Here is a 26,537-nt window from a genome sequence, read left to right as displayed (position 1 = left end):
GTGTGTGTGTGTGTGTGTGTATTTTTCCTTTGTATTTTGTTTTAAAAAAAAATTTGCATATAAAACATATTGGGAAATATATATATATATATATATATAAATAAATATATATATATATATTTATATATATTTATATAAATCCTTACAAAAAAAAATTAAATTAAATTATTTTTTTAACAAAAAAAAAAAAGGGGTTTTGGGCTGCGCGGGTATCGGCCGCATCCCACTGTGTGAACACATAGTGGGCGGCGCTGAAAACGCCACCACTGTGTGGGCACACAGTGGGAGGCGCCGAATGCCACCACTGTGTGGCCACACAGTGGTGCGGCGCCCAGCGCCACCACTGTGTGGGTACACAGTGGGTGCCGCCCAGCGCTCCACTGTGTCACCGCATAGTGGGCGGTGCTTGGTCCGCCTTCCCCGCTCGACCCGCCATGAACTTTAAACGCCGCCGTCCCTGCATCAAATCTAATCCATGGCCGTCGATGGACATTCGGCCCTGTGGGTATTGGTATCAAAAAAAAAAAATATTAAACCCTAGCTCGAGTAGGGCTAGGGTAAGTAAATAAAATAATATGTTTAAATTAATTAAATTAGAGCCATTTTATATAGAAAGAAAAAGAAATCCCTAATTAGGGTTGGAAGGCATATTGACTATTATATTGGAAAGATATTTAAAAGGATATATATATATATATATATATATATATATATATATATATATATATATATATATATATGTATATATATACTGGTTATATTTTTGGAGTAAGTATTTAATAGAGTTTTAAATATTTAAATACCTCTGTATGATTACTAATAGGAAGTAAAAGAAAGAGAAATATATAAATTTAAGAATAAAGCCTAGTCTTATAATTTTAAATGTATTTAATGTGATAAATACTTAAGTTTGCTCTAGTTAATTTAATTAGAGCATTAAAATTTTAAAAATGGATTATAAAAGGAGAAATTTAAACACTTTCCATTTGAGGTTAGAATGGATAATTTTTAATTGGCATTCTAAAGGCGAGTAATAGCTACTCGTAATTAATTTTACCCTTGTAGATTTAATTATCCAAATTAAATGTCACTGAAAATGATTATTATAATCATCTAAATAAAAATGGATGTTTAGACTATATAGTCTTATTGGAGATTGAATTAATCTTCCTCTCCTATTTCTTTCACGTGATTGATTTAATAAAATTCAATGACTAGGTATCTCATGGTGATAAAATTAAACCAGTTAGATTTCCGCAAATAGAATTAAACAAATTTTCGATGCTTGGTTCGTATTAGAATTAGCTCGAATATAGACATGGCAAATACCTTAACGCTTGTCGTGATAGCGAACTTTGTTAATTAACTAGTTGTTCAAAAAAAAAAAAATCTTTCTGTTTTTGCCCTAAATTTTGGGCATGACAATCTGCGCCTATGTAATGCATCTTGCGCCTGTGTGAGTACTTCTGTGCCTGTGTAGGGATCTGCGGCTGTGTAATAAATCTTGCACCTGTGTGAGTACTTCTGCGCCTGTGTAATGCATCTTGCACCTGTGTGAGTACTTCTGCGCCTGTGTAGGGATCTGCGCCTGTGTAATGCATTCTGCGCTTGTGTAATGCATTCTGTGCTTGTGTCATGCATTCTGCACCTGTGTAAGGCCAGAAACAAAGGTAAAAAAAGCAGTGTTTTTACTTGCAAATTACTTTGTTTTTCCATTTTGTTTCTGCATTTTGGTTTTCTTTGGTACTGATTTTCTGTGTAGAACCTTGGCATACGCATGAAAAAGACAATAAATGAAACTACTAACACATTTTATGCAGATTCGATAGTCAAAGACTAAACATATTAAACTTCTAACTTGGTGGTTTTGCAGGTTGCCTTGGACTACAACTAAACTTTGTGTTTGCAATTAATGTTTAGGCACCTAGTGATTTCTAAATAGGATGGAATGAATTTATGTTTGATTTGATTGTTGAGTTTGACATTAGAGTAGGAGAGTATGCTCTCATCCTTCTTAGGGTGATCAGAAATCCAGATCTTTGATACCATGCTCATGTCTTTGATTGTGTGTCACCTTTAGAGGGCCTGCCTTCCCGACCATTTGCTTTTGCAAGCAAGTGATAATCGTGAGAAGGGAACAACCCAAAGTGAGTATGGCTAGAATACCTTGGCATTCTAACTCACTATAAACAAATACCTGATGGGTGAAAGCTTTGAAGGAAGAGTTACGTGGGAATTGCAGTTACTTGGGAAGTGATGACCCTTGAACTCTTTCTCATATCAACATCTAAGTAGGACCTCACGGTCTAAATCGTGCTTGCGCGACTACATTTGTTTGGTATCTTGGTGGGCTTAATGTCTCAATCATGCTTGCGTGACATCAAGGAGTAACACTTAACAGAAATCCTTACTAAACACCTTGTATTTAGAGGCCAAAAACCCTTCTAGTTGCTTGAGAAGGACAAGTTCGGATACATGGAAGAGATACTAAGTTTGCCATGGGGAGATTTCCATGGGGACTTATGCTTGGCTGCCCTGAGAAGTGAGTGCCGTGGAGGGGAGCCCGTGGGGTCAAGCATCTATGTATTCTCCTTGAATCCCATAACAAGTCTACCTCTCAAGTACCTAATGTCCTTGCCTACCATAAGAAATGTGTGAATGAGCATGATTGTCTTGAGTCTAAGTTAAAATATCTTGTCTTCTTTACTTGTCAAAAGTTGAGTTGCATCTCATCTCAAAAACAAGACAAATTGATTAAAAAACAAGGTTAAACACAAGAACATTTCATCCAACAAAGTTCAAATTCAAAAACACCTTCAAACATGGTTGTCAAACATTGTTCAAAATCTTGTCTCAACATTCATGTCACTTAGATTTAGGTTCATCCTAGGTTGCATTTTGCAAAGTTCATTGTCAAGTACCAAGGTTAGGTTTCACCTAGGTCATACTCCTTTGCATATCAATAAGGGTCATCCATTTGCATGTGTCCTCTTGCATTAAAGTCATACCATTATCATACATTCATATTTGCATACCCTAGGTCTCTTCATTAAGTTTAGGTCATTATCATATCATATGAGGGTCATTTGCATAGTAATTGTCCCTTTGCATATAGTGCCAAAACTAGGTTTTGTCATACTTGAGTAATCCAAATCTTTGAATAAACTCTAAGTCATTGTTAAGAAGTCTAGACCTTATCAAACCTTTTCTATTTTTGTCATTATTGTCATTTGGTCAAACCTAGCTTAGTATCCAAGCATATAGGGGAGAAATTGTCATTTTGTCCTTTTGTCACTTGGTCCTTTTGTCCTTTGAGGTCTTGGCTTCATTTCAACTTCCCAAGGTTGAGTCTTTAGGTTTGCATTCCAAAATTTTTGTCAAAATCTTGAAAAACAACCAAAAACATAGGTTGCATTCTTGCTATAGATTGCATTCTCATTTATTTAGTTTGCATTTAGTTGCATATCATATATTATCCTTGAAAATTTCCAAAAATAAAACATTGCATAGTGACATGTCTATTGAAACAAGGTTCCAAGAACCAATGATACAACAAAGTTTGACATATCAATTGACAATGCAATCACAATTATATCCAACCCAACAACAAGGCAATATCGATCAAACTTTTTATGATGAAACAAGTCTCCAAATACAAAAACTAGAGGAGAAACTAGCTCAAGAAAATGAGATATTGGAACAAAGAGTGAAAAACATTGAGAAGAATAGATCACAAATGTCCAAAATGTTTCAAAAATTTCCAGGTCGAAATCCAAAGATTGAGCCAATTGATGTAAGATCTCTTCTTGAACGATCAGACATACCAGCTCTCCTCTCACAAATAGAGATGATGAAACAATTTCAAGAAAAGAGACAACAACATTATGTGCCTCCACATCAAGAACAAGAAGGTGTTTACTATCAATCAGATTTTCAACCATCGCAACCAATTGTTCAACAGTTCGAACATTTCCAACAGACACAACCAATTGTTCAACATATACAACCAATGGTCCAATTTCAACAATATGTCCAACCAACTATACAATGTCAACAAATGGTTCAACCAATGGTGGAATATCAATGTCAACAACCACAACCAAACATTCAAAAACAAAGCTTGCAACATGCACCAAGCCAAATTTTGAACATGTCAAACCAATTTGAGCAATATCTAGTTCGAAATCAAAACATGACATCAAACCAAAACCAACTCCTTTCCAAACAAGTTCAAATTCCAGATACAACCATGTCAAAACCTCGAAAGAAAGGTGGCTTTATTGCAATGCTCTTAAGGAACCTACCAAGTGAGTTCTTTGAGGAAGATCAAAATAATACACTTATGTCTAGCAATGCCTCATCCCCTCACAAACAAATTGACTCTCCAGTGGCATCTATCCCTACACCTTTAGAAGTTTCACAAGAACCTTCTATATTGTCCTCATCAAACAATACACCCAAGGATGCAATTATCCAAGGGCTATCCATAATTGATTGCCATGATAATCCAGTTCATGATGCACATCCTTGTCATGTTTCAGAAATACAAGACCCAATGCCACCATGCACTTTATTGCCATTACCTATTTTAGAGGACCCCATTCGAAGTCCCTCTTCCTCATGTTCAAGCATTGATTTCTTGCTAGAATCCATCACAAATGTTCAAAATGCATTTCCTTCATCCCAAAACATTGAGCCCTTGTCAGAATCCTCCATGCATATCCAAAGTCCAACCCCATGTCAAGAGGATAATTTAGAGCATGAAGAAATGCGTGTTAAAATAGATCAAGATCAAGATCTTGAAACCTTATCATCCCATCCAATTGTTGACCAGGACCCCATGTTCCCAGACACTCATGACAATTCCTCTATTCTTGTCCATCCTATCCAAAGTCCTATTGACACTCCATTCCCTAAGCAAGATCAGGATATCCCAGTCCATCCAATCCCAAATGATCCCCTTCCATTCCAAGAACACAATATCCTTTCAAATCCCATTGACATTCCACTTCCTAAACAAGATCAAGATATCCCTTCCATCCTTTTCAATGATCCAATTGAAAGTCAAGAGAAAAGCACCTTTAAAGAGGATTCCAATGATCTTCCTCCTTGTCAAGATCAAATTATTCCTTTAAATCCTCCACAAGATCCTTTTGTTCCTCCATCTCCTTGTCCTAATGCTCCATATACACTCCAAGATCTCATTCCTTTTGATGATCCCATTATTTCTCCCATTCCATCTCTTGAAAAGCCTATCATTGAATCATGTCTGCTACACACTCCTAGTCCCCCTCATGATTTGAACATGTCAATGCAAGATGTTCATGAACCCCTGACATTAACAATGGGTTCCTCCACTTTGGTGCAATCCGATCCACTTCAAGATCTCATTATTTCTCTCATATCATATCCACCTCATAATGGACTCGCGTCTTCTTCCCAAAGAAAAGAGTATCCTACAAGTCAAAATATTCATAAAGGCAAAGGAGTACATCTCCATAAGCAAGAATCCCTTTATGTCAAGGAAGATCTTAAGGGTCATGTCTACACAACTCACTCTCAAGATGTTGGTATCCCTCCATCAAAATCAAAACATACACCTTCCCCATCATACTTTCCATCCATCTTAGGTCATTATATTCCTTCATCCTCTATGCAAGGTCAGCAAAGGCACACATCCTTGAGTAAATTTCATCCATCCAAAAGAATTCCATTTCATTCATATCCACCCATGCATTCCTTTCCCCCTCCAAGCAATTTGGATGCCAAGTATAAAAGTCATAAGTCTAGAAATCCACATGTATTCAAGGATCAATATGTCCAATCTAATCAACATGTCAAAGAAAAGAAAAATATGAGCCAAAAAGAAAAAGAAATATCCAAAAGGTCACAAAGGCCCATTGCTCAAAAAGAAAAGTCAAAATATATATGGGTTCCTAAATCCCTTGTGAAGCAAAGCACTCCAAGGAACCACAAAAGCATGAAAAATCAAAAACCATGTGGATCCCTAAGCAGCTCCTTGAAGCACAAAAGCCTAAAGAAACATCCAACTTGGCATCCAAAGTTGCTATTCCTCCATCCAAACCTTCCAAGTCTATTCCTTCATCACCTTCTTCATCCATTTTGGGCCCTTATGTCCCAAAATCCCAAGCTATTCCTCCATCCAAATCTCACAATCTGAGATCCATTTTTCCTCCATCAGTCCCTCACCCCTCAAGGTGTGTGCCAATGTCGATCTTGCCAACATTTCTATACACTCAAGCATAGTTCTTCCAATACCCTATCCATTATCCAATGCATATTTTCCATCCTTCGATCCCTTTGATCCCATCCTTTACATAAATCCTTGCCTTAATTTCATCTCTTTTTCCATGTCCTTATCTTACCAACGTCTTTGAGCATACTTTTAAAGGTCATGGTCCATTTTTTATTTATTTTCAAGGCTACTATCCAAAACAAAACAAAAATATGCTTGAGTCCTTCTTCCATCCCCTATCATGTGTCCATCTTCTATTGAAAAAGTCAAAATACAAAAAAAAAAAAGGACAAAAGAAAAAAAAAAGGTAAAGCAAAAAAATAAATTCGTCCACTGGTGAAAACTTGGCAAACAGGCGCCTTGGGCAAGTACTGTGATGAAAACCTGGCAAACAGGCGTCATGCGTAATTTATGAACTTCTTGCACACCACACTTGGGGGCAGGTTTCCTCCTTCATATCCTATTGCCCTTCATTACCCTATCATACCCCTATCATTACCCTTCATATCCTATTGTCCCTCATCTCCATTTTGTCTTTCCACCTTTGATCTTGACAAGGCTGAGGATCTTCATGAACATCATGCATCTTGTTTGCAGCTTTTAGTCCATCATAGCTTTTGGTATTTATCCATTTGCTTATTATAACCTTTCATCCATATTCCCTAGCTTATTGCAACTTTCTGCCACTATCCCTTAGCCTACCCCGACCTTCAGTCCATGTCCCTTATCCATTCTTAGTCTTTCTTATCCTATCCATATCTTATCACTATCCATACACTCTTTTTCATTCCTTGATCTTGATCTGACATAAGGATGCAAAATTTAAACACATAGTTTCAAAAACCTCTTGACATGTCCCTCATGCCATGTCACTACTTTACATTGTCATATCCAGTCTCTTGTCCCATTGTCTCCATAATAAAAGGCCTTTGTCTTCCCTCTATCCACCAACATTTCAGCAAGCCTATTTATTCACTTGTCATATTCCTTGCCTTGCTAGACACTAGGGGAAAAGTCATTAAAAATCATAAAAAATGAAAAATGTCCTGAAATAAATCAAAAAAATTGAAAAATGTCCTGAAATAAATCAAAAAATTTGAAAAATGTCCTGAAATAAATCAAAAAAAATGAAAAATGTCCTGAAATAAATCAAAAAAAAATTGAAAAATGTCCTGAAAAAAATCTCTAAAAAGTCAAATAAAGTCCTGAAAAAATGAACACAAAAAAATTGTAAAAACTCGAAAAGCAAAACAAAACATATCCTCTTGGTGCATAAGACAAATCACTGAGCATCCCTCCAACGACACACAATCATACACTATGCTTTAATGAAATCACGCTTAAACAGATGAACTTTTCAATCAAACCAGACATTCAAACTGATCGCACTTGTCATATCAATCAACCACAAATTTATTTGTCCTTGGCACACTATCATGAGTCTTATACAAGGTGTGGTATACTCGAAACCAGACTGTGTCCTGTCTTAGATGGGGTACCGCATGTCCTGAAACTAGACAGCATGATCGCCCTATTAGGACTTTCAACTTTTGACAATGAAGATCAAGATGTTTGTTTGACTTGTTGGAATTTGTGCATCTTATCTTTTTACTAATTTATCTTTGGCTTCGATCATGTTCCTATGTTGCTCGATGATGTCACTGAGTGATTTAGAGTGATCGGGATGGTTCATGGTCCTTTTCTTTTTTGGTTGTGATTACTATTTGTCTGCGATGTGTCTGTCTTTTGCAAAAAAGGGTTGCATTTCAGCTCTGGCCTTCAATGCCATGATGCTTTGCATCTGCTTTGCTACAATTAATAAAGGTTCTCACCTACTTATGTGCATTTGTGAAAGCAAGTTTTTCTTCATCTCTACCTGTCCTCTGTCTAATTTCTGCTTACTAACATTTCTTCCATCAGTCTTGGCAGTGCATTTGATCCTATCATTTTCTATCATTCTTATCGATCAATTGGCCTCTTTTCTGGATGTTTCCGGCCAATTCCTCGAGGGGGCATGCATAGGTCATTGTTGTTGTCTGGGGCATTTTCATTATTTTTCTTTGAAACAACGCTTAAAATCGCATTGTCTCAAAGAGGGGCAAAATGTAGACACCTAAAAATGGTCAACACTTGCGAAGTCATACTTTAACATTTGCACATTGCCTTATTTTAGGGTTTTTGTGTCGCATTAACATTTCTCCTATGTCACACACTTGGTCTTTATCATTTGTGAGCATCGAGTCTTTCTTCTGCATTCTTCAGTTGTCTCGCTTTTGAAATTGGTCTTGTCGACAACAATCTTCAGTCATGATTTTGGTCAATCTTATCATGTCGCATCAATGTGCGTGCTAATTTGTCATCATTTTGGACATCGTCAATCCTAATTAGGGTTTTGTCCTCTTGTCAATCTTGTCATTTTGCGATCGATTTGTCATCGATCGTTATCATTTTCAATGTTGTCGTTTTGTGTTATCATTTTCAATCTTGTCATTTTGCGATCAATTTGTCATTGATCGTCGTCCTTCTCAATCGTGTCAATTTGGATCAATTTGTCATTATTCCTCGTAAATTGGTGCATTTATCAATCAAAATTGTTTGTCAACATTGGTCCTTTGTCAATTTAAAATCATGATCGAATCGACATCAAGTCAATCTTACATCAAGACCTAATTGTCGTTCTTGCATTTCTAATTTATCTTCTAGGGTTTTATGATTTATTCATTTAACCTTGTTTGTCATTTTCTCTCCATTTTCTTCCTCTAGGTTAAATAATTTATTTATTTATCTTAGGTCTTCATGTCACAATTAAATGTTTAATTTAATTGGTTAACTAATTATTCCTCTTTTTGTGAATTAATTAATAAATGACAAATTATTAATTAATTTACCTAATTTCCTAAAATTCCCTCTTTGTGAATTATTAATAAATGAGAAATTATTAATTAGTTCACTAAATTCCTAATTTCCTCATTTTCTAATTTCTTAAATTCCTAATTTCATCATTTCTAATTTTCTAGTTTCCTAATTTTCTAATTTTCCTAAATTCCTAATTTCCACCTAATTAATTTCTCTCTAGTTCTCCCTATTTTTGTACTTCGGTGGAAGCATGAATTTCTCATGCATCATACTTTTTGACATAGCAAGATGTCATAAGCCTCTAGTCCTCTAAACTTTGCATTGGCAATATGTCATAATTCATGACATAGAAGGTGTCATAACCTTCTTCTTTCCACTCAATTGTGTCAATTTTGAAATCAATTGCCTAAATATCAATTTCATGCTAATCTTGTATTTTCTCCAATTTATCTATAAATTGGATGAATTTCTTCAATCAAGGCCCTTGATCCCCAATTGATCGCATTTTTGAATCCCCTAATCACATTATCTAATATTCACATGGTCGAAATAATCACTTTGTCAAATCAATCACGCTTTGAGTACTCTTGTGCTAATTGTCAATCTTGTTTTCACATTAGGTTTATGCACTTGAAGGTGAGATCCACAAACAAAAGCTATTTGAAGAAGAAAGAAGGACAATGGAGCCACATGAAGGAGATATTCAGATTTGCCTTTGGTTTGCTTAGCTTTTAATCTTGAATGTTTTGCTTTCATGTCTTTATTGAGTGTGTTTAGGATTGATCATTGCATTTGAGCTTTTGTGATTGAGCTATGACTAATATTGATTTTCTTGTGATGATTTCCGATTTCCTAGCTACACTTGCATTTACATTCAGTTCTCAATTCCATGATGTTTCTATAATTTAATTACTAAAAAAGAATTAAGATTATAGATTAGAATTATTTTTTCATACCTATAAATATGAATATAGTAAGGAAATTCTTATTTTGAAAAAATCTATAAAATATTTCTTTCTTCTTATTATATAATCTTTTATGAATTCTTGAAAGTGAAGCAATATGATTAGCAAAGAAAGTGGGCAAACAAATCTATATCTTTCCATGAACAATACTAAGGCTTGGCGTATGATGAAGGATGGTGAGATTTCTTAATCTTCACATATGCATAATATAGTCTATCATAAAAAAAGGATCATGAAAATTGTAGAAATTAATACAAATACTTTTGGATTAGATTGTGTATATATTTTGTGCAAAAAATTTGTACACAATCTAATCCAAAATCATTTGTATTAATTCATTATGGATTGTGTTGGATATTGCTACTGCTAGGATATGTTGTTGTCATTGATGTTAACATATTCCTATGTTAGGTGTTCCGATTATTACAGAGAATTTATTTGGTTGATTTTAGGATTTGTGGTTTAGTATGAATTATCTCTAGTATCTATACTTCATTTGTTATTGATTTCATGATGCTATTTGGTTGAGTTGTGGATTTTGTTTTGAAGACTATTCTTCTGTGTTTAGTGGTTGGTAGAGTCTGGTATTTGATCCAATATACTCCGATATGATCATATCTTTGGTTGTGGATTTGGGAGAAGGTTTTGGATGTTCATGTGTATCTTCATTTCAAATGGTTCGTGATTTGGTGCTCCACAAGTTAACTTTCTAGTCCAAATTGCCACTGTTAAGTGTTCTTGAGAGTTAGTGTGTTGATCGATGCAGATTTGAATAAATGGTGTTGGCACAACTATTACAGATAGTTCTAACATAATTGTTGGTGATTCATGATTGTGTCCTGTTTGTTTTGTTGGTCTTTATTGATCATTGTGTGTGGTATTGGTGATTTTGTTAATCTGGTGATATTCTTCGTGTTATGCGGTAATTCTAGTGGTTTAGTGTGATGCGGTTGATCTTGGTGAGATTTTTGGTGGTGATGCATGTTTGGAGATTTGGTTTAGGTCCATTCTATGTCAGCTATGGAATTGTATTGGTTTGGTGGTTGATATATGTATTGTGTGATGTAATTTTGTAATTAAGGATTGAGGGTTTGGTCGACCTTGTAGTCAAGGTTGATGAATTGTAGAAATAGGTGTTATATTCATGTAGTTTAGGTGTCGATGTGGTGTCTGCATTATCAGAAAGTGGTGTATGTGTGTATAAGCAAATTTATCCTTCGGTATGGTATATTGAGAAGAGATTGTTGCAGAGTAGACAAATGAGCTTAACCAGAACTGTCATCAAGCATTTGAAGATGTTATTTTTGTAGTTCATGTAATCTGGATTATAGTTTGATCATTATTGTAAGGTAGTGAACCTTCCCTGAGGGTTGGAGCCTTCTAGGTCATTGTATCTTGAGCAATGAGTTCTAGGCAGTGTGCCTGAATGCATGTGCATTCCTAATTGTAATATTTACACATACTACTACATAGAATCATCTTATTGTGGGTAGATTCCCACCGTGGTTTTTCCCTAAACTGGGTTTCCCATGTCAAAATCTTGGTGTTATGTTTGTTCCTATTATTATGTTTATTTTTATTCTTATTGCACTTGATTGAAATCTACAATTGTGGTTAATTGGTTTAATCCGGTGAAAAACTGATTCACCCCCCCCCCTCTCAGTTTTTCTTCATTGTTGTTGCCAATAATTGGTATCAGAGCTAGATCATCTAGAAGAAGATTGGTCATTTGAGGAGATCTAGGATGGCAACTTAGGTGTTCAAAAAGGAGAGTCTGAGATTTGATGGAAGCAATTATATTGTTTGGAAGGACCATATGGAAGTTTATTTGAAGTGTCTTGGAGATGAGTTTTGGAAGATTAAAAAGAATGTTTGCAATGTTCCTCACAATGGACTGGTTATTGTTGCTGAGATCAAGATGATGAACATAATATAAGAGATAAGGAAGCATTGATGAGTTCCTTGACCAATTCAAAGATGACAAATGTGATGGGTTTCGCAGACTGCACATGAGATTTGGAAGAAGTTAGAGACCCTGTATGAAGGAGATGCACAAGTCAAAGTAGCTAAGTTGAAAATTTTGCAAGGGAAGTATGAAGCATTGAAGATGGGAGAAGATGAAAATATAACATCCTTTATGGCTAAGGTGAATGAGCTTGTCATGAACATTAGATGTGCTGGTGGAACTCTTGAAGAAGATGAGATTGTTGCTAAGATGTTGAGATCATTTCCTTCTCCTTATAAACATAATGTAGCTGCTATTGATGAAATAAAAAGTGTGACTATAGTGACTAGAGACATGTTGGTTGGAAAGATGGCTACATTTGAGTTGAGAAAATTTGGAGAATCACATGGAAAATCTAAGACTGCATTCAAAGCCATTGTATCTGAGAAGTAGAAGTATGATATAGGAGAAAGTTCATGTTGGGTATCTAGATATGAAAGAGAAAAGAGAGAAATGGAAGAGCAAAAAAGAGAATTGGATGAGCTTGGAGCCCTTATTGCTTGGAGATTGCCTAAGGGAGCCGATAAGTATGATGGAAAGTTACCTTTGAAATGTTTCTATTGTAATAAGATAGGACATTTTGCTTCTAGGTTCCCTGAGATAATGTCTAGATATTATAAGCATGAAAAATTTGAAAGGCATGATAGATCTCATAAGTATGATAGATATGAGAAGCACGATAAGAATGATAAGCTGTATAAGCCCTACCAAAAGTTTAGAAATTAGAAGAGATGCTATTATGCTGTTGATGAAGGTGTGACAGATGAAGAATCAGAGAATGGGAATTCAGAAGATGATTTGGTGCCAGTGAATCCTACAAGCTGCATTGTTGAGGAGAAAGCTTTGGCTGCTAAGATTAAAGATAAAGATGAATTAGTAATTGACAATGATTGTTCACATCATATGATAGGTGATAAAAGTAAATATGTGAGTATGGAAAGGTATGATGGTGGAATAGTGAGATTTGGAGATGATAAGCTTGTGTGATTTGTGGTAGAGGTTCTATATCTTTTAATGGTAAGCATAATATTGATGATGTCTTGTATGTTGAAGGTTTGAAGCATGATCTTTTGAGTGTTGGACAAATGGTTGACAAGGGATATGATTTAAAATTCAAGAATGGTAAATGCAAGATCCTAAATGCCTTTGGTATGGAGATTGCATCAGGGACTAAAACTAAAGGTAATATCTTTCACTTGAATGTGTTGGTTTTTTTTTTCCTGCAACCCTCAGTCCTAAGGATTTCATCACATTCCAAGGTGGGGATAAAACATTCAATGTGGTCTCTAAACTATCAATAGACTAAGGAAAGGTAATTCCAATAGTACAAGGCTTTCACAACCTTCTTCACTTCGAGCTCCACCATACTCAGGAGGGTGTTCCTATTTTGGGCTTGCATAGATGAATACCTTGCAATATCTTGATCTATAGACTAACAAAAACATGGGATGTTCTCAATCACATAAGGACATTATATTCATTGCTTTAAAATCGAGCCAAATACTCATTTTCTCTACCTCTAAGAATATTTGAGAACACTGATTGAAGAAATAGATGGAAAAAAGGGGAAGAGAAAATTCAATTATGAAAGTGTTTCTGACACAAATCCTAGACTACCATAGGATAGTGTCTATCCTGAGGCACAAAGTCAATTCCTTTGGTCACAAATGCAAATCTAAACAATAACTAAACTTGAATTAGTGAGCTTCCCAGACATTAATGCCTTATATTAATGCAGCTCCTCATGTCATCACATAAACCATTCTTTTTAATCCATAAACTACTTCCTAAGTTCATAGTGATTTGCATATAAAAATTAATTCCTTCCTCGAAGGAAACCCATAAACATAGTCATACATTGATATGAAAAATATCAAGATAAATCAAAACATCCTTAATATTCTGATTCATATGAAAGTAGATAATACGAATGGAGATAGTTTTCCAATAATATAGAATTTTACTCATATACTAATTGAAATTGCTGCAAGATGTATACATTTGTTCCCTTAGGAATTTATCTCCAACAAAGGGGTTGAACAAAAACTTATTCTACCTGCCCATAAAATGAAAAAAGATTAATAACCCTTAACACAACCTTGGTATTCCTTTTATAACAAAAGGAATGCAGAAGCTACAGGCTACTTACATGTGTCCATCTTATTTGCCTAACTATCCCTTTTCCTTCTTGAGTTACCAAATGGATCCAATTATCTATATTTTGTCCTGATGCATAACCGTCTGGATGGGCCTGTGTGGTAGCCTTCATGCCTAGGATTAGAGAGCATTAAAGGGGATCTACCACCATGCCAACCACATCACCACCAACCATGGGTGGTTATAGACGTAGAAGATACCAGCTCGAGCAGCTTTTACTACTCGTCTTTGGAGGGTAGAACTTTGAGAGTGTGGATTTACGGTGCTACCAACCCAGTTCCTTAGTGTTTGCATTTCCCACTATCTCCCCGCACTTCTGCACCCAAAGGGAAAAATTTGCTGCCAGAGGAAATCTAGCCAGATGCAAGCTATAAAATAGTACTGCATCTGCATTTTAATCACCTTGTTGCTCTCTAGCAACATGGTGCATTTTCAATCCCCCTCTGGTTGTGTGACAAATTCTTCATAGGTTTCCTTTCAGGACTTCAACATCTTTTCTATGACATGATCCTGCTGGAATCCAAGAACACCGAGAGGGGGGCGTGAATCAGTGTTCTCTCGGAATGATTAATTTTAACCCTATCAACACAACAACATATCAACTAGTATGCATAAAGAAGATAACAATAAGTAATAATGCAACCACAAAGATGAACACCATAACACAAATATTTATATGTGGAAAACCTCAAAGAAGAAAAACCACGATGGGATTGGAGACCCACAATATCTATCTATTGATCAGATGAATAAATATTACATATAAGGGACCTGCACATGCAGGAAGGCTAATAGCCTAGAGCGCATTTCTCATCACAAAAGGATCCTCACTGACTACAAAAAACTTTGGACTACAATCCAGAAAGAAGATTGAACTGCTAGAATAGCATCTCCTTCGCCTGAGTACAGTTCTAAAAAATCTCAATACCAGAGGTCTTAAACCTCTTTCACAAAACCCAATTCGATCACCTATGATCGACCAAATCCTCTACATATGATTATAACTTTATTCGCACACAGATAATTCCATAACCCATGATCACGATCTACAAAAGAGATCTTACATCATATTTATATCAACCTGGGACCTAAACAATTAGGACGACCACCTAAAAGATATTACAATAAATCCATTACATAAACCTACAAACCAATGATAATCCAAGTCGGACCAAGACCGAAATAACATTAATCAAACAATGAATCCAACTAGTAATGCATTGGAAGCATCCACCACACGTTACATAAATCGGTCCATAACCTAACAAAATAGCACCAAACCTAAAATAGGTTGCCATAAGCCAAATGCAACACCACTGATCAACTGGAACACAAACATGATAACCATTAGCATCCTAAGAACCTTCTAGAAGCCGCACCAACACCACTTATTGAATCCATCAAAATATCTTCAACGAAGGTCTGCCGATAAAATCCTTACCGGTAACCAAAAGGCTTACTAGAACATATGATAGCTTCCAAATCACCAAATATCAAACCAACTAAATGTGACACGCACATGAATGACTAAACCAAACCAATTCCACCAATCTAAACATGCCAGAGAATACTAGAGATGATCTCTAGATCAACATCACAATCCAACCACTCTACCAGAACCCGGTAGATAACCAAACAAGCTAGTGTTGACATCAACGCAACACATAATCAATTCCTCCAAATTGCCAACAATCTCCCCCTTTGGAATTGATGGCAACACTAGATGTGAAAAACATCCAAGTGTCAAGAAATGCCAAATAAGTCTCCTCCAATGGAAGACATCCAACAAATGATATATCAATGAAGTTCTGAACTAATTAACCATCCATAGACCAATCCTCTGAACCGCACAGCTGACTACTCCCCCTGAGTAGTAGCACCAACTCATCAATTTGAAATGAATGATAGTTCTGATAATGCATACTAGACCGATGCCAATCAACATCACTTAAGTCTCAACTTGAGGGGTAGAGACCCCCAATCTGTCTCTAAAGTACTCAAATGATTCCTTGGGCAAATGTTTAGTGAAGATATCTGCTATTTTCTCTTTAGTGTTCACATAAACCAATCAGGCTTCATTTGCATCTACCTTTTCCTTCAAAAAATAATACTTGATTTATATGTGCTTTATCTTAGAATGAATTACCAGATTCTTTTATATGTCAATAGCAACAAAGTTATCACAATGAATAACTATCGGTTCATCACAATCTACCCTTATATCCTTCAACATTTGCTTCATCCATAGAACTTGTGTAGAGCTAGTAGCAGCAACAACATATTCAACTTCAGTAGTAGATAAAGAAGTACATGATTGTTTCTTATTGATCCATGAAACAAGTTTCTTTCCAAGAAAGAAAACATCATCGGATGTGCTTTTCTGGTCATCTATATATGCATATAGTGTAAAGTCATCATCTTTAGGATACGAAAAACCATACCTAAAAATCCTAGCTATTGGAGAAAAAGATTAATCATAATCAATTCCTTCCTTTTGAGAATATCCTTTGTAGACCAATCTAGCCTTGTTCCTCACAACTTGTCCATCTTCATTCAATTTATTCCTAAAACCCTATTCAGTTCCAATAACATTCTTATTTTTAGGCTAGTAAACTAAAGTTTATTTGTTCTTTTTCATGTGATCTAATTCCTCTTCCATAGCTTTCATCCAACATTCATCCTTACATGCCTCAACTACCAATGCCAGTTCAATTTAAGAATTTAAGCATACCTCATTAGCTGTCAACCTTCTCCTTGTCACCACTCCTTTTCTTTTATCTCCAATGATTTGATCTTCTAAATGATTCGGCCTTACATACCTGGGAGTCTTCTGACTTCTATTTCTCCACTCTGATCTTCAATTACTGTTGAATGTTCAGATACTGTTGGGGTAACTGGCTCAACATTCTATTCCAGTGCAGGCACTACCGGATCAGTTATGATCATTTCCACTTTTGGTTCTCTTTCATAAGTTCTGATTTGACCTCTGTACTACCCATCCACCTTGACATTAACACTCTCCACAATTCTCTGCAATCTTTTGTTATAACATCTATATGCTTTGCTTTCATTTGAATAACCAATAAATATTCCTTCATCACACCTAGGATCAAACTTTCCAATGGAATCATCTCCTTTGATATAGTATTTACTACCAAAGATTTTGAAGTACTTAACTATAGATGTATGACCAAATCATAACACATAAAGTGACTTGCCGATAAACCAAACCAGATCCAAGATCCAACAAATCTTTGTCGGTTAACCTTCAAACTGACTTCTTCAATGTCTGAAACAGGCTTTCAGACCACTACCGGGGGCAATGCAAGATCTGCCATCAATTTGCCTCCCCCTAAGGCTAATGCCCTAGTTTCCAAATGAGTTTCCTGCTGGTTCAAGAACACATTGATCTATTGGATGAACATCTGAGGTATTTGATTTTGTCGAATGATCCTCAAATTTTCTAATTCACTTCTTCTCATGCTCCTTCTGAATATCATCAACTTTCTTCTTTTCATTCTCATTTGATTTGTCATTTCCTGCCTATAGGTTCTTGCTTCTTTTAAATTTAGCAATGTGTCCTACTTTGTTGCATGCATAGAAAGTAACATTGCTATTTTGTGTTGGCATTTTGATGATGGTGTGATTGTCATTGATGGACACACACTTGTTTTATGATCACTTCCTTATGTATGAGTTATGCTCAACCGGTAATTGTTCCAACCAGTATTATGTATTATAGTCTTTTAGACTATTGGTGTTTTGCAGAAGGTGTTTACCGGTCACAAACTGACTGAAGACCCAAAATGGTATGAAAACCTCAAGCGGTTCGAGGATCCCAAAGCGGTACGAAGGAACAAAGCGGTAGTTAACATTTTTCCAGTCTTCATTGTGACAACCAGTAATTGATAAAATGTATGAACCAGTAATCGGTATTGAACCGGTATTACTCTATGATGAGTTACCAATCGGTATTTCTATGATGAGTTATCATCCACTGACACTTTGGCGGTGATTTTGTGTCGTGTTACCAAATGTGTCTAGATGCACTGAACCTAGGAACTTGTAATGTAATCCTATTGGACCAACATGAAATCAGACTCCTTATAAGGACATCATGTCTAGGGTTTTCAAAGTTGATGAGGTTTTTGTATGTGCGATCATAGAAGAGAAGATTAGGTTTGTGTGAAGAAACAGTGTGGAAATATTGAAGACTGAAGTAATGCTGAAATGCATTAACAATGAGCTATCATGGATCTAACCAAGCATACTGTGCTAGTATCTAGATCACTCACTTGTTGATTACTCACATCTTTGACAAGTCTGAAACCCTTAACTGGGTAGGCCTGGCAAAGCCTTTGTAAATCCTCTACCAAGGTGGTTCACAACTGTGAATCTGAAATCCTCTCACAAGGTAGTCTTTAATAGGACTTATCTCCTAACAGAGATCTAGATTCCTAACAGGATCTATTCTCGTGAAGAACATTGTATGACCTTAACCGGTCTAGTTTCTATTCTGTAGATAGTTACTTGTGAGTTTCTGCTCACCATGGTTTTTCCCATTTGGGTTTCCACGTCATAACTTCTTGTGTTATGGTGATTGTTCTATTGTGGGTGAATGCTTTATTTGTTGTTTGGTTTGCATTTGTCTTAACTGGTTTGTTAGTAAATTTGTTATACCGGTTAACTGCTAAATTGTTTAAGAGTTTGAGTTCAATAATTATTGGTATACTAATTCACCCCCCGTCTTATTATTCATCAATTGGTATCAGAGCCAACCTTTCTATAAGTTTAACCACTTGGAAGGAGATATGGGGGAATACACTATGAGGGAACTTACTCATTGTCTCACTCAGACAGAGAAAGCCTTTGATGAACTCAAAGTCAAATATAAAGCCTCTCTGGAAAAAAGAAGAGAGCATGCTGAGAAACTAATGGAGCTTACTGAAAATAGTTCTTTTGATGAAGCAGACATGGAAGCCCTAGTTGAAGAAGTTGAAAAACTGAATGAATCTAATGCCAACCTGAGAAGGGAACTGGAAGGACTGACTATTAGAATGTGTCAAGAGCTTGAGAACTGGAGGAAAGTTGAAGATTTGGTAAAAGACAAAGATCATGAGATCTCCAAGCTGAAGCAAGAGATCAATACCCTTACCGCTCATCTCCAAGAGAGTAAAGTGGAAAAAGAAGAAATGTAAGGTGAACTAAACATGGCTATTTCTGAGAATGCAACCTTGAAGGAATCCATTGATGCTATTTCCAAGGAACTCACTGAGTCAAAGGAAATACTTGACAAATTCAATAAAAGTGTTGTTAGGCTAGAACAAAAGCTTGAATCAGCAAAACCGGTAAAGAATACCACTGGACTTGGTTTTTCTAGTTATGAGGAAGGTGAGACCTCTGGAACAAAAGATGGAGCACCAAAGAAGCAACCGACATCAAAGGATAAAGGTAAGAAAAAGTTTAAACCTGTTTGCTTTAATTGTCTCAAGGAAGGACATACTGCTAATGTGTGTAGAAATAAGGCCTACAATAATTTTCCTTATTTTCTAAACAATAAGCCTAGATCCAATAGATTCAATGGAAACTGTTATGCATGCAACAGGTTTGGGCATAGAGCATTTGAATGCAGGTCTGTTATGCACAACATTGGGAGATATCGTCAAAGGACTCAAGGAGTTTTTCCTAAATCATCTGTGAACCGGAATCCAAACCAGTATAATGCCTATGACCATCAGTCAGGTGGTGGTGGCTATCAAGCAACAACCAGTTGGAGAGAAACTTGTTTGATCTACCATGGTAGTGGTCACACTGCTGCAACATGTAGGAGGAAGAATGGTAGAATGAACAATGGACCATGGAGAACACCTGGAATGATATGCTATCATTGCAACAAACCAGGACACCCTGCCAAAACCTGTAGAATGAGTAAGAACTATCGGATGATATACCGGTTACTCCAGAAGGGAAGATTGATGTTGAAACCATTCAAGAAGGAATGAATAAAACATGGAAAAAGAAACCTGAATAAGTGTCACAAGATGAACCGGTTTCTGCACCTAGGGTGTAAGTCTCTGAACCAGCAAACTGAGCTTTAGAAACTCTTAGGGGGAAGAAATCGGTGAAACATTTCGAACCCCCAGTTTATATCAGTAAAAGACCTTAACCTGTATATGTTACCTGTCAATCGGCAAAAGAATGTGAAGCGGTAAAAGGAAAAAATAGGGTTTGTGCCCTAGCGGTGGAGCATTTATTATGGTAGGTGAAGAATTTGTTTAAAAGGAATTTTCAAAGTCATTTTCACTTATCAATTTTTTAGCGAAGAATTTTTCAAGAGTAGAGCGACAAAAGGCAATTCGAGTTGCGATTCAGAGAGATTTCAAATCTTGCAGAAGTATCCAGAGATATTTACAATCAATCAAGTGAAGAACACCAAGCGGTAATCAAGCAACCGAAGTGGTTGGTGTGAGCTGCATTTGTCAAACCCTAAATTTCAAAATTTTGAAGGTATTTCTCAAAATTTTGTTTATCAGTTAAATCATGGCTTCTGCATCGCACTCCAGTTCTAGTGCACCTATGGACTCAGCTGAATTCATTCAAAGAAAAATGAAATACAATGCCCTGTCCCAAATACCTGCCGGAGTCATTGTCAAAGGAGATATTTTAGGGTACATCAACTGCAAATTTGAAGACCTAGGATCCTTTGTGATTCATTCCCAGCCAAGTCTATTTTGTGGGGATGACAAGAAGATCAAACTAGAATACAACATTCTGGAGAGGAAGAAACTTCACAATGCGGTTTACTTTCTTGAAGAGTTCATGAAATACCACATCCGCATCATCCTGAGCAGAGTGCATGGCGACAAGATGTATCTCAAGAGGATTCATGACATTACGCCCGAAGCAATTCATGCTGTCACTAGTTTCTACAACATTGGTGAGGTGCCAGCCCTAAGGAAGGTTATCAAGACATAAATGACTAAGCTCACTGGTTCTCCGAGCGATCAACGGGGAATGACCGTCAACACCATCAAAGATGAGTTGGTTAAGTATGCTTGCATGGTGATTGGATACCAGATGTTTTATGCCAGTAGATTAAACTCTGTCTATGCTATTGTAGTTAATGCTACCTACAAAATGATCATGGAAGATGCCTCATTTGATCTATGCACCTGTTTGCAGAAGCAACTTCTATTAAACTTAAAGTCCATTAAATAGGACAGTGCCCTAAGATTAAAATTTGGACAACTTTTGGTGGGTTTGTTTTTCTACTTTCAAGGCTATTTCCCAGAAGTCGGTGATATTCAATGGTCTACTGACCAATCAGTCACCAAACAAATTAGGGAAAGTCTCCAAGCAGTGGGAACCGAATATCCTGAAGTCTTGAATAAATACTTTGATGAATTCAAGCGGAAGATGAGTCAAAGGATGAGGATATCTGGAGACATTGTTAAAAAATATGAAGAGGACATTTGCTTTACCATTAGAGTAGATAAGTGTGTAATGGAAGTGGTAGAGCCCAGACAAGAAGAAGAGGAACCTATGGGATATGAGGTGATGTATGCCATGCTGGATGGGTATGCCTCCACCCTGATTGCCTCTCCTTTAAATGCAAAGAAAAAGCAAACCGACACCTACTTGGAAAGGGTAACACCAGTTGAAGAACCTTCTATGAAAAAGGGAAAGGCAGTGCCAGCGGCATCGACACTGGTTACCTCAGCTAGCCCAAAAGTGACCAAGCAGTCACCTACCAAGAAGAAACCAGAAGTTGCACCCGCTAAAGTATTTGAAAGGAAGCGAAAGACCAAGAGCAACTCACTAGAGTCTGAAGATACAGAATTAGATGTGCAGCCTAAAAAGACTAGGCAAACAAGGAAGAAGACAAAAACTACCGGCAATACACCTGCATCATCAACATTGGTAAATATTGACGTCTCTTCTTATAAGCCAATGACACATTGTCAAAGGACTATCAAGAATATAAGAAGAAAATTGCTTAGTGATTTGAAGGAGTGTTTTGATGATTTTACCGATAGTGAGAAAGAGGAAACAAAGTGGGAAGTCATTAATTATTTGTGTATGAATGACCGGTCACCATAAAAAATTAGATCCGAGGCACTTGATTCTTTTTGCAATTCTTTGGACAAAAAATGGCGCATTGCCATAGAAAAAGAACAGGAAATAAGGGAGAAAGTATTTTCTCAGTACTTTCGTGAAGCCTCCAATTCTGATTTATTTGAGATTATGGACATGCATAAAGGTCTCTTCTTCATGAGAAGAAGAAGACTCAGGCTACTAGAAGGCAAAACCTCTGAAGTAGAGAAGGACAATATTCTGCATGCCAAAGCTGCTGTCTGGTTGCATCAAGTGTCTGAGGCCAACAAGAAGGCCGAACAAGACCCTAACCTATCTTCAGCCAAACCAGATGAGGTATTTGATGGTGAACAAGAACCAGTTACATAACAAGTGGACACTATTGATGTTGATGCCTTGGATGTTGAAGATGTCACTCCAAACACAGAAAACGAAAAGGTTGAGAAGAAAAAAGAAGACAAGGCGAAACAGGACAAAGAAAAAGCAGACAAGGAGAATCTGGACAAGGCAAAGGCTGACAAAGAGAAAGCAGAGAAAGAGGAAGAGAAAAGGAAAGAGGAGGAGAAGAAGAAACAAGAGGAAGAGAAGATAAAAGAAGAGGAGAAGAGGAAAGAAGAGGAGAAGAGGAAAGAAGAGGAGGAAGAGAAAGAAGAGGAGAAGTGGAAAGATGAGGAGAAGAAGAAACAAGAAGAGGAGAAGCAAAAAGAAGAAGAAAGAAAGAAGGAGGAAGAGAAGAAAAAGCATGAAGTGGAGAAAAGGGAGAATGAAGAGGAAAAGAAAAGAGCAGAAAAGAAGAAGGAAGCAGAAAAGAATAAACAACCGGAGACTCCAAAGGCAACCGGTGGTCAAGCCAAACCGACCGACATCACCAGTCCTCTTGACCTCCAATCTGTAGATGAATCGGAGCTGCTGCAAGGCATAAAGCTATCACAGGAAAGACTGGAAGCATTAAGAAGAAAAAAGGACCAGGATGTCATTCACATTGCAATTGACACCCTTACCAGTTTGATTCCAGGTACCAACCTTCCCGGTACCGATTCCTCTTTGGCCAAACTGAAACTTCTATGTACAGTTGTAGAGGACCAGGTACAATGCCTGGAGGAAGTTGTTGAAGATAATGCACAGAAGAAGCATCAAAAGGCACTTGACACTGTCTTAGTAAAGAAACTGAATGAGCTCTGATCTCAACTTCAGAAAGAGTAGAAGGATATAAGAGATTTTATGGATGAGGGAAAACTACTGCTGAGAAAAATAAGCCAACCCCATATATTTTGTGATGATGTGATTGCACAAAAGGATAAACTGCAATCTGATTTGTAGGCATACATAAGCAAATTTAAGACCCCATATGATTCTTTCACTACATATGGGCAAACTTTTCACCGGTATTAGCTTCAGTCTACCAGGATAGAATTGGAGATTAGCAACTGGACAAGAGATTTGTAGGAGCTTCAACTGGTTTTATTACCCAGACTGCAAATTCTTCAGAAGTGCTTTCTCAATCTAGAAGCTTTAACGGTAACTCAAGAGATGAGTACAATTGATGCCATGGAAGAACAGGTACCACAGATGCAGATGGAAAGTGAGGTGGCTACCTCATTACTTGAGTCATGGTCATTATCCATGAAGACTTTTATGCAGGATTTTAAAATATTTTTTGATAAGTTTCACTCATTATTGTCATAAACACTTATTTATTTTAATGATAATGAGAAACAGGGGTTATTTTGCAGTACTCTGTCATTGCTGGCAAAGGGGAAGTAGTATCTAAAATTTTGGTGAATGTTATGTATACTTTCATGTTATTTCTTTAAGGGAGTAGTATACATTGTATTTTCTGCAAAAAGGGATAGTGTATATGCTTAGGGGGAGTAATTTTGATTATGGCATATTTTTGTTGTAAAACACTTAGATGTCAAAATTTTCCTAAGTGTTGCCATCAATGCCAAAGGGGGAGATTGTTGGCATTTTGATGATGGTGTGATTGTCATTGATGGACACACACTTGTTTTATGATCACTTCCTTATGTATGAGTTATGCTCAACCGGTAATTGTTCCAACCGGTATTATGTATTATAGTCTTTTAGACTATCGGTGTTTTGCAGAAGGTGTTTACCACTCACAAAGTGACTAAAGACCCAAAGCAGTATGAAGACCTCAAGCGGTTTGAGGATCCCAAAGTGGTATGAAGGAACAAAGCGGTAGTTAACATTTTTCCAGTCTTCATTGTGACAACCAGTAATTGATAAAATGTATGAACTAGTAATCGATAATGAACTGGTATTACTCTGTGATGAGTTACCAACCGATATTTCTGTGATGAGTTATCATCCACCGACACTTTGGTGGTGATTTTGTGCTGTGTTACCAAATGTGTCTAGATGCACTGAATCTAGGAACTTGTAATGTAATCCTATTGGACCGACATGAAATCAGACTCCTTATAAGGACATCATGTCTAGGGTTTTAGAAGTTGATGAGGTTTTTGTATGTGAGATCATAGAAGAGAATATTAGGTTTGTGTGAAGAAATAAAGTGTGGAAATATTGAAGACTGAAGTAATGCTGAAATGCATTAACAGTGAGCTATCATGGATCTAACCAAGCATATTGTGCTAGTATCTAGATCACTCACCTATTGATTACTCACATCTTTGACAAGTCTGAAACCCTTAACTGGGTAGGCCTGGCAAAGCCTTTGTAAATCCTCTAACAAGGTGGTTCACAACTATGAATCTGAAATCATCTTACAAGGTAGTCTTTAACAGGACTTATCTCCTAACAGAGATCTAGATTCCTAACAGGATCTGTTTTGGTGAAGAACATTGTATGACCTTAACCGGTCTACTTTCTATTCTGCAGATAGTTACTTGTGAGTTTCTGCTCACCATGGTTTTTCCCATTTGGGTTTCCACATCAAAAATTCTTGTGTTATGGTGATTGTTCTCTTGTGGGTGAATGTTTTATTTGTTGTTTGGTTTGCATTTGTGTTAACCTGTTTGTTAGTAAATTTTGTTATACCGGTTAATTGTTAAACTATTTAAGAGTTTGAGTTCAGTAATTATTGGTATACTAATTCACCCCCACTCTTAGTATTCGTCATTTTTAATTGCCTTGTTGTAACCTTGATTATTCCTTGACCTACATTGATTAGCCATATGTCCAAACTTTCCACATGCATGACATTTTATATTCATTCTATAATATTCTCTCCTATGACCATACTTTTTGCAATTGAAACACTAAATGGTAAAGGAATTGTTGTTTTGATTGACTCTATTTCTACATTGACTTTCCATATGACCAAACTTATTGTAAATAAAGCATCTACCATTAAATTTACATGCATTGGGTTGTCTTACCGATGACCTCTAATTCCACATTGACTGGTGGATTCTCCTAATTTGTAGAACTATAGCTTTCTACATGCTCAAATCCACTTCAATAATTCATAAAGCTTTGTAGAACTGACCTTGAGCTTGTCTTTGCACTCATTTGGAGAATCCATATCACCTCTTAGGATTGTTAGCATTCTTTCCAACTCTTGCTCATTATTTTGTATTGTACCAATTCAATTCTCAATATATCATTCTCATGTGCCAACCTAATGCATTCTTCAAATTTGTCTTTCAGAGATTTGGCAATATTTTCTTCATTCTTCTTCTGGTATTCAATCTCCTTGGACATCCTCATGGTTAGGGCTTGCATTTCATTCTTCATGACACCATTTTCCTGACTCAACTTCTGACATAGATCCTTAAGAGCATTATGTTCTTCATCATCCTGATTTTGTAATTGATCATAGAGTTCTTTCCTTTTGGCTTGCATAGATGACAACCTCTCTTGCAAAGTAAAGATGAATTCCTTCGTAGATTTCAACTCATCTTGCAGCTTCATGTTCCTTAATCTTTCAACATCATAGTCTTCAAGTGCAACTTCAAGTTCCTTCCTCAAACTCATCTCCATGGATTCTGGATGCAAGATCTTCCTCAAGTTGTTAGACTTATTCTAAGGTACCAAGCTTGGATACCAATTTTTGGAATCCAAGAACACTGAGAGGGGGGGGGGGGTAAATCAGTGTTCTCCTAGAATGATTAATTTTAACCTTATTAACACAACAACTTATCAACCAGTATGCATAAAACTAGATAACAATAAGTAATAATGCAACCAAAAAGATGAACACCATAACACAAATATTTAT

This window comes from Cryptomeria japonica, chromosome 4 (assembly GCF_030272615.1).
Source record: "Cryptomeria japonica chromosome 4, Sugi_1.0, whole genome shotgun sequence".
Taxonomy (NCBI): domain Eukaryota; kingdom Viridiplantae; phylum Streptophyta; class Pinopsida; order Cupressales; family Cupressaceae; genus Cryptomeria; species Cryptomeria japonica.
The sequence above is the reverse complement of the archived record's forward strand: the minus strand, read 5'-3'. Positions refer to the sequence as shown.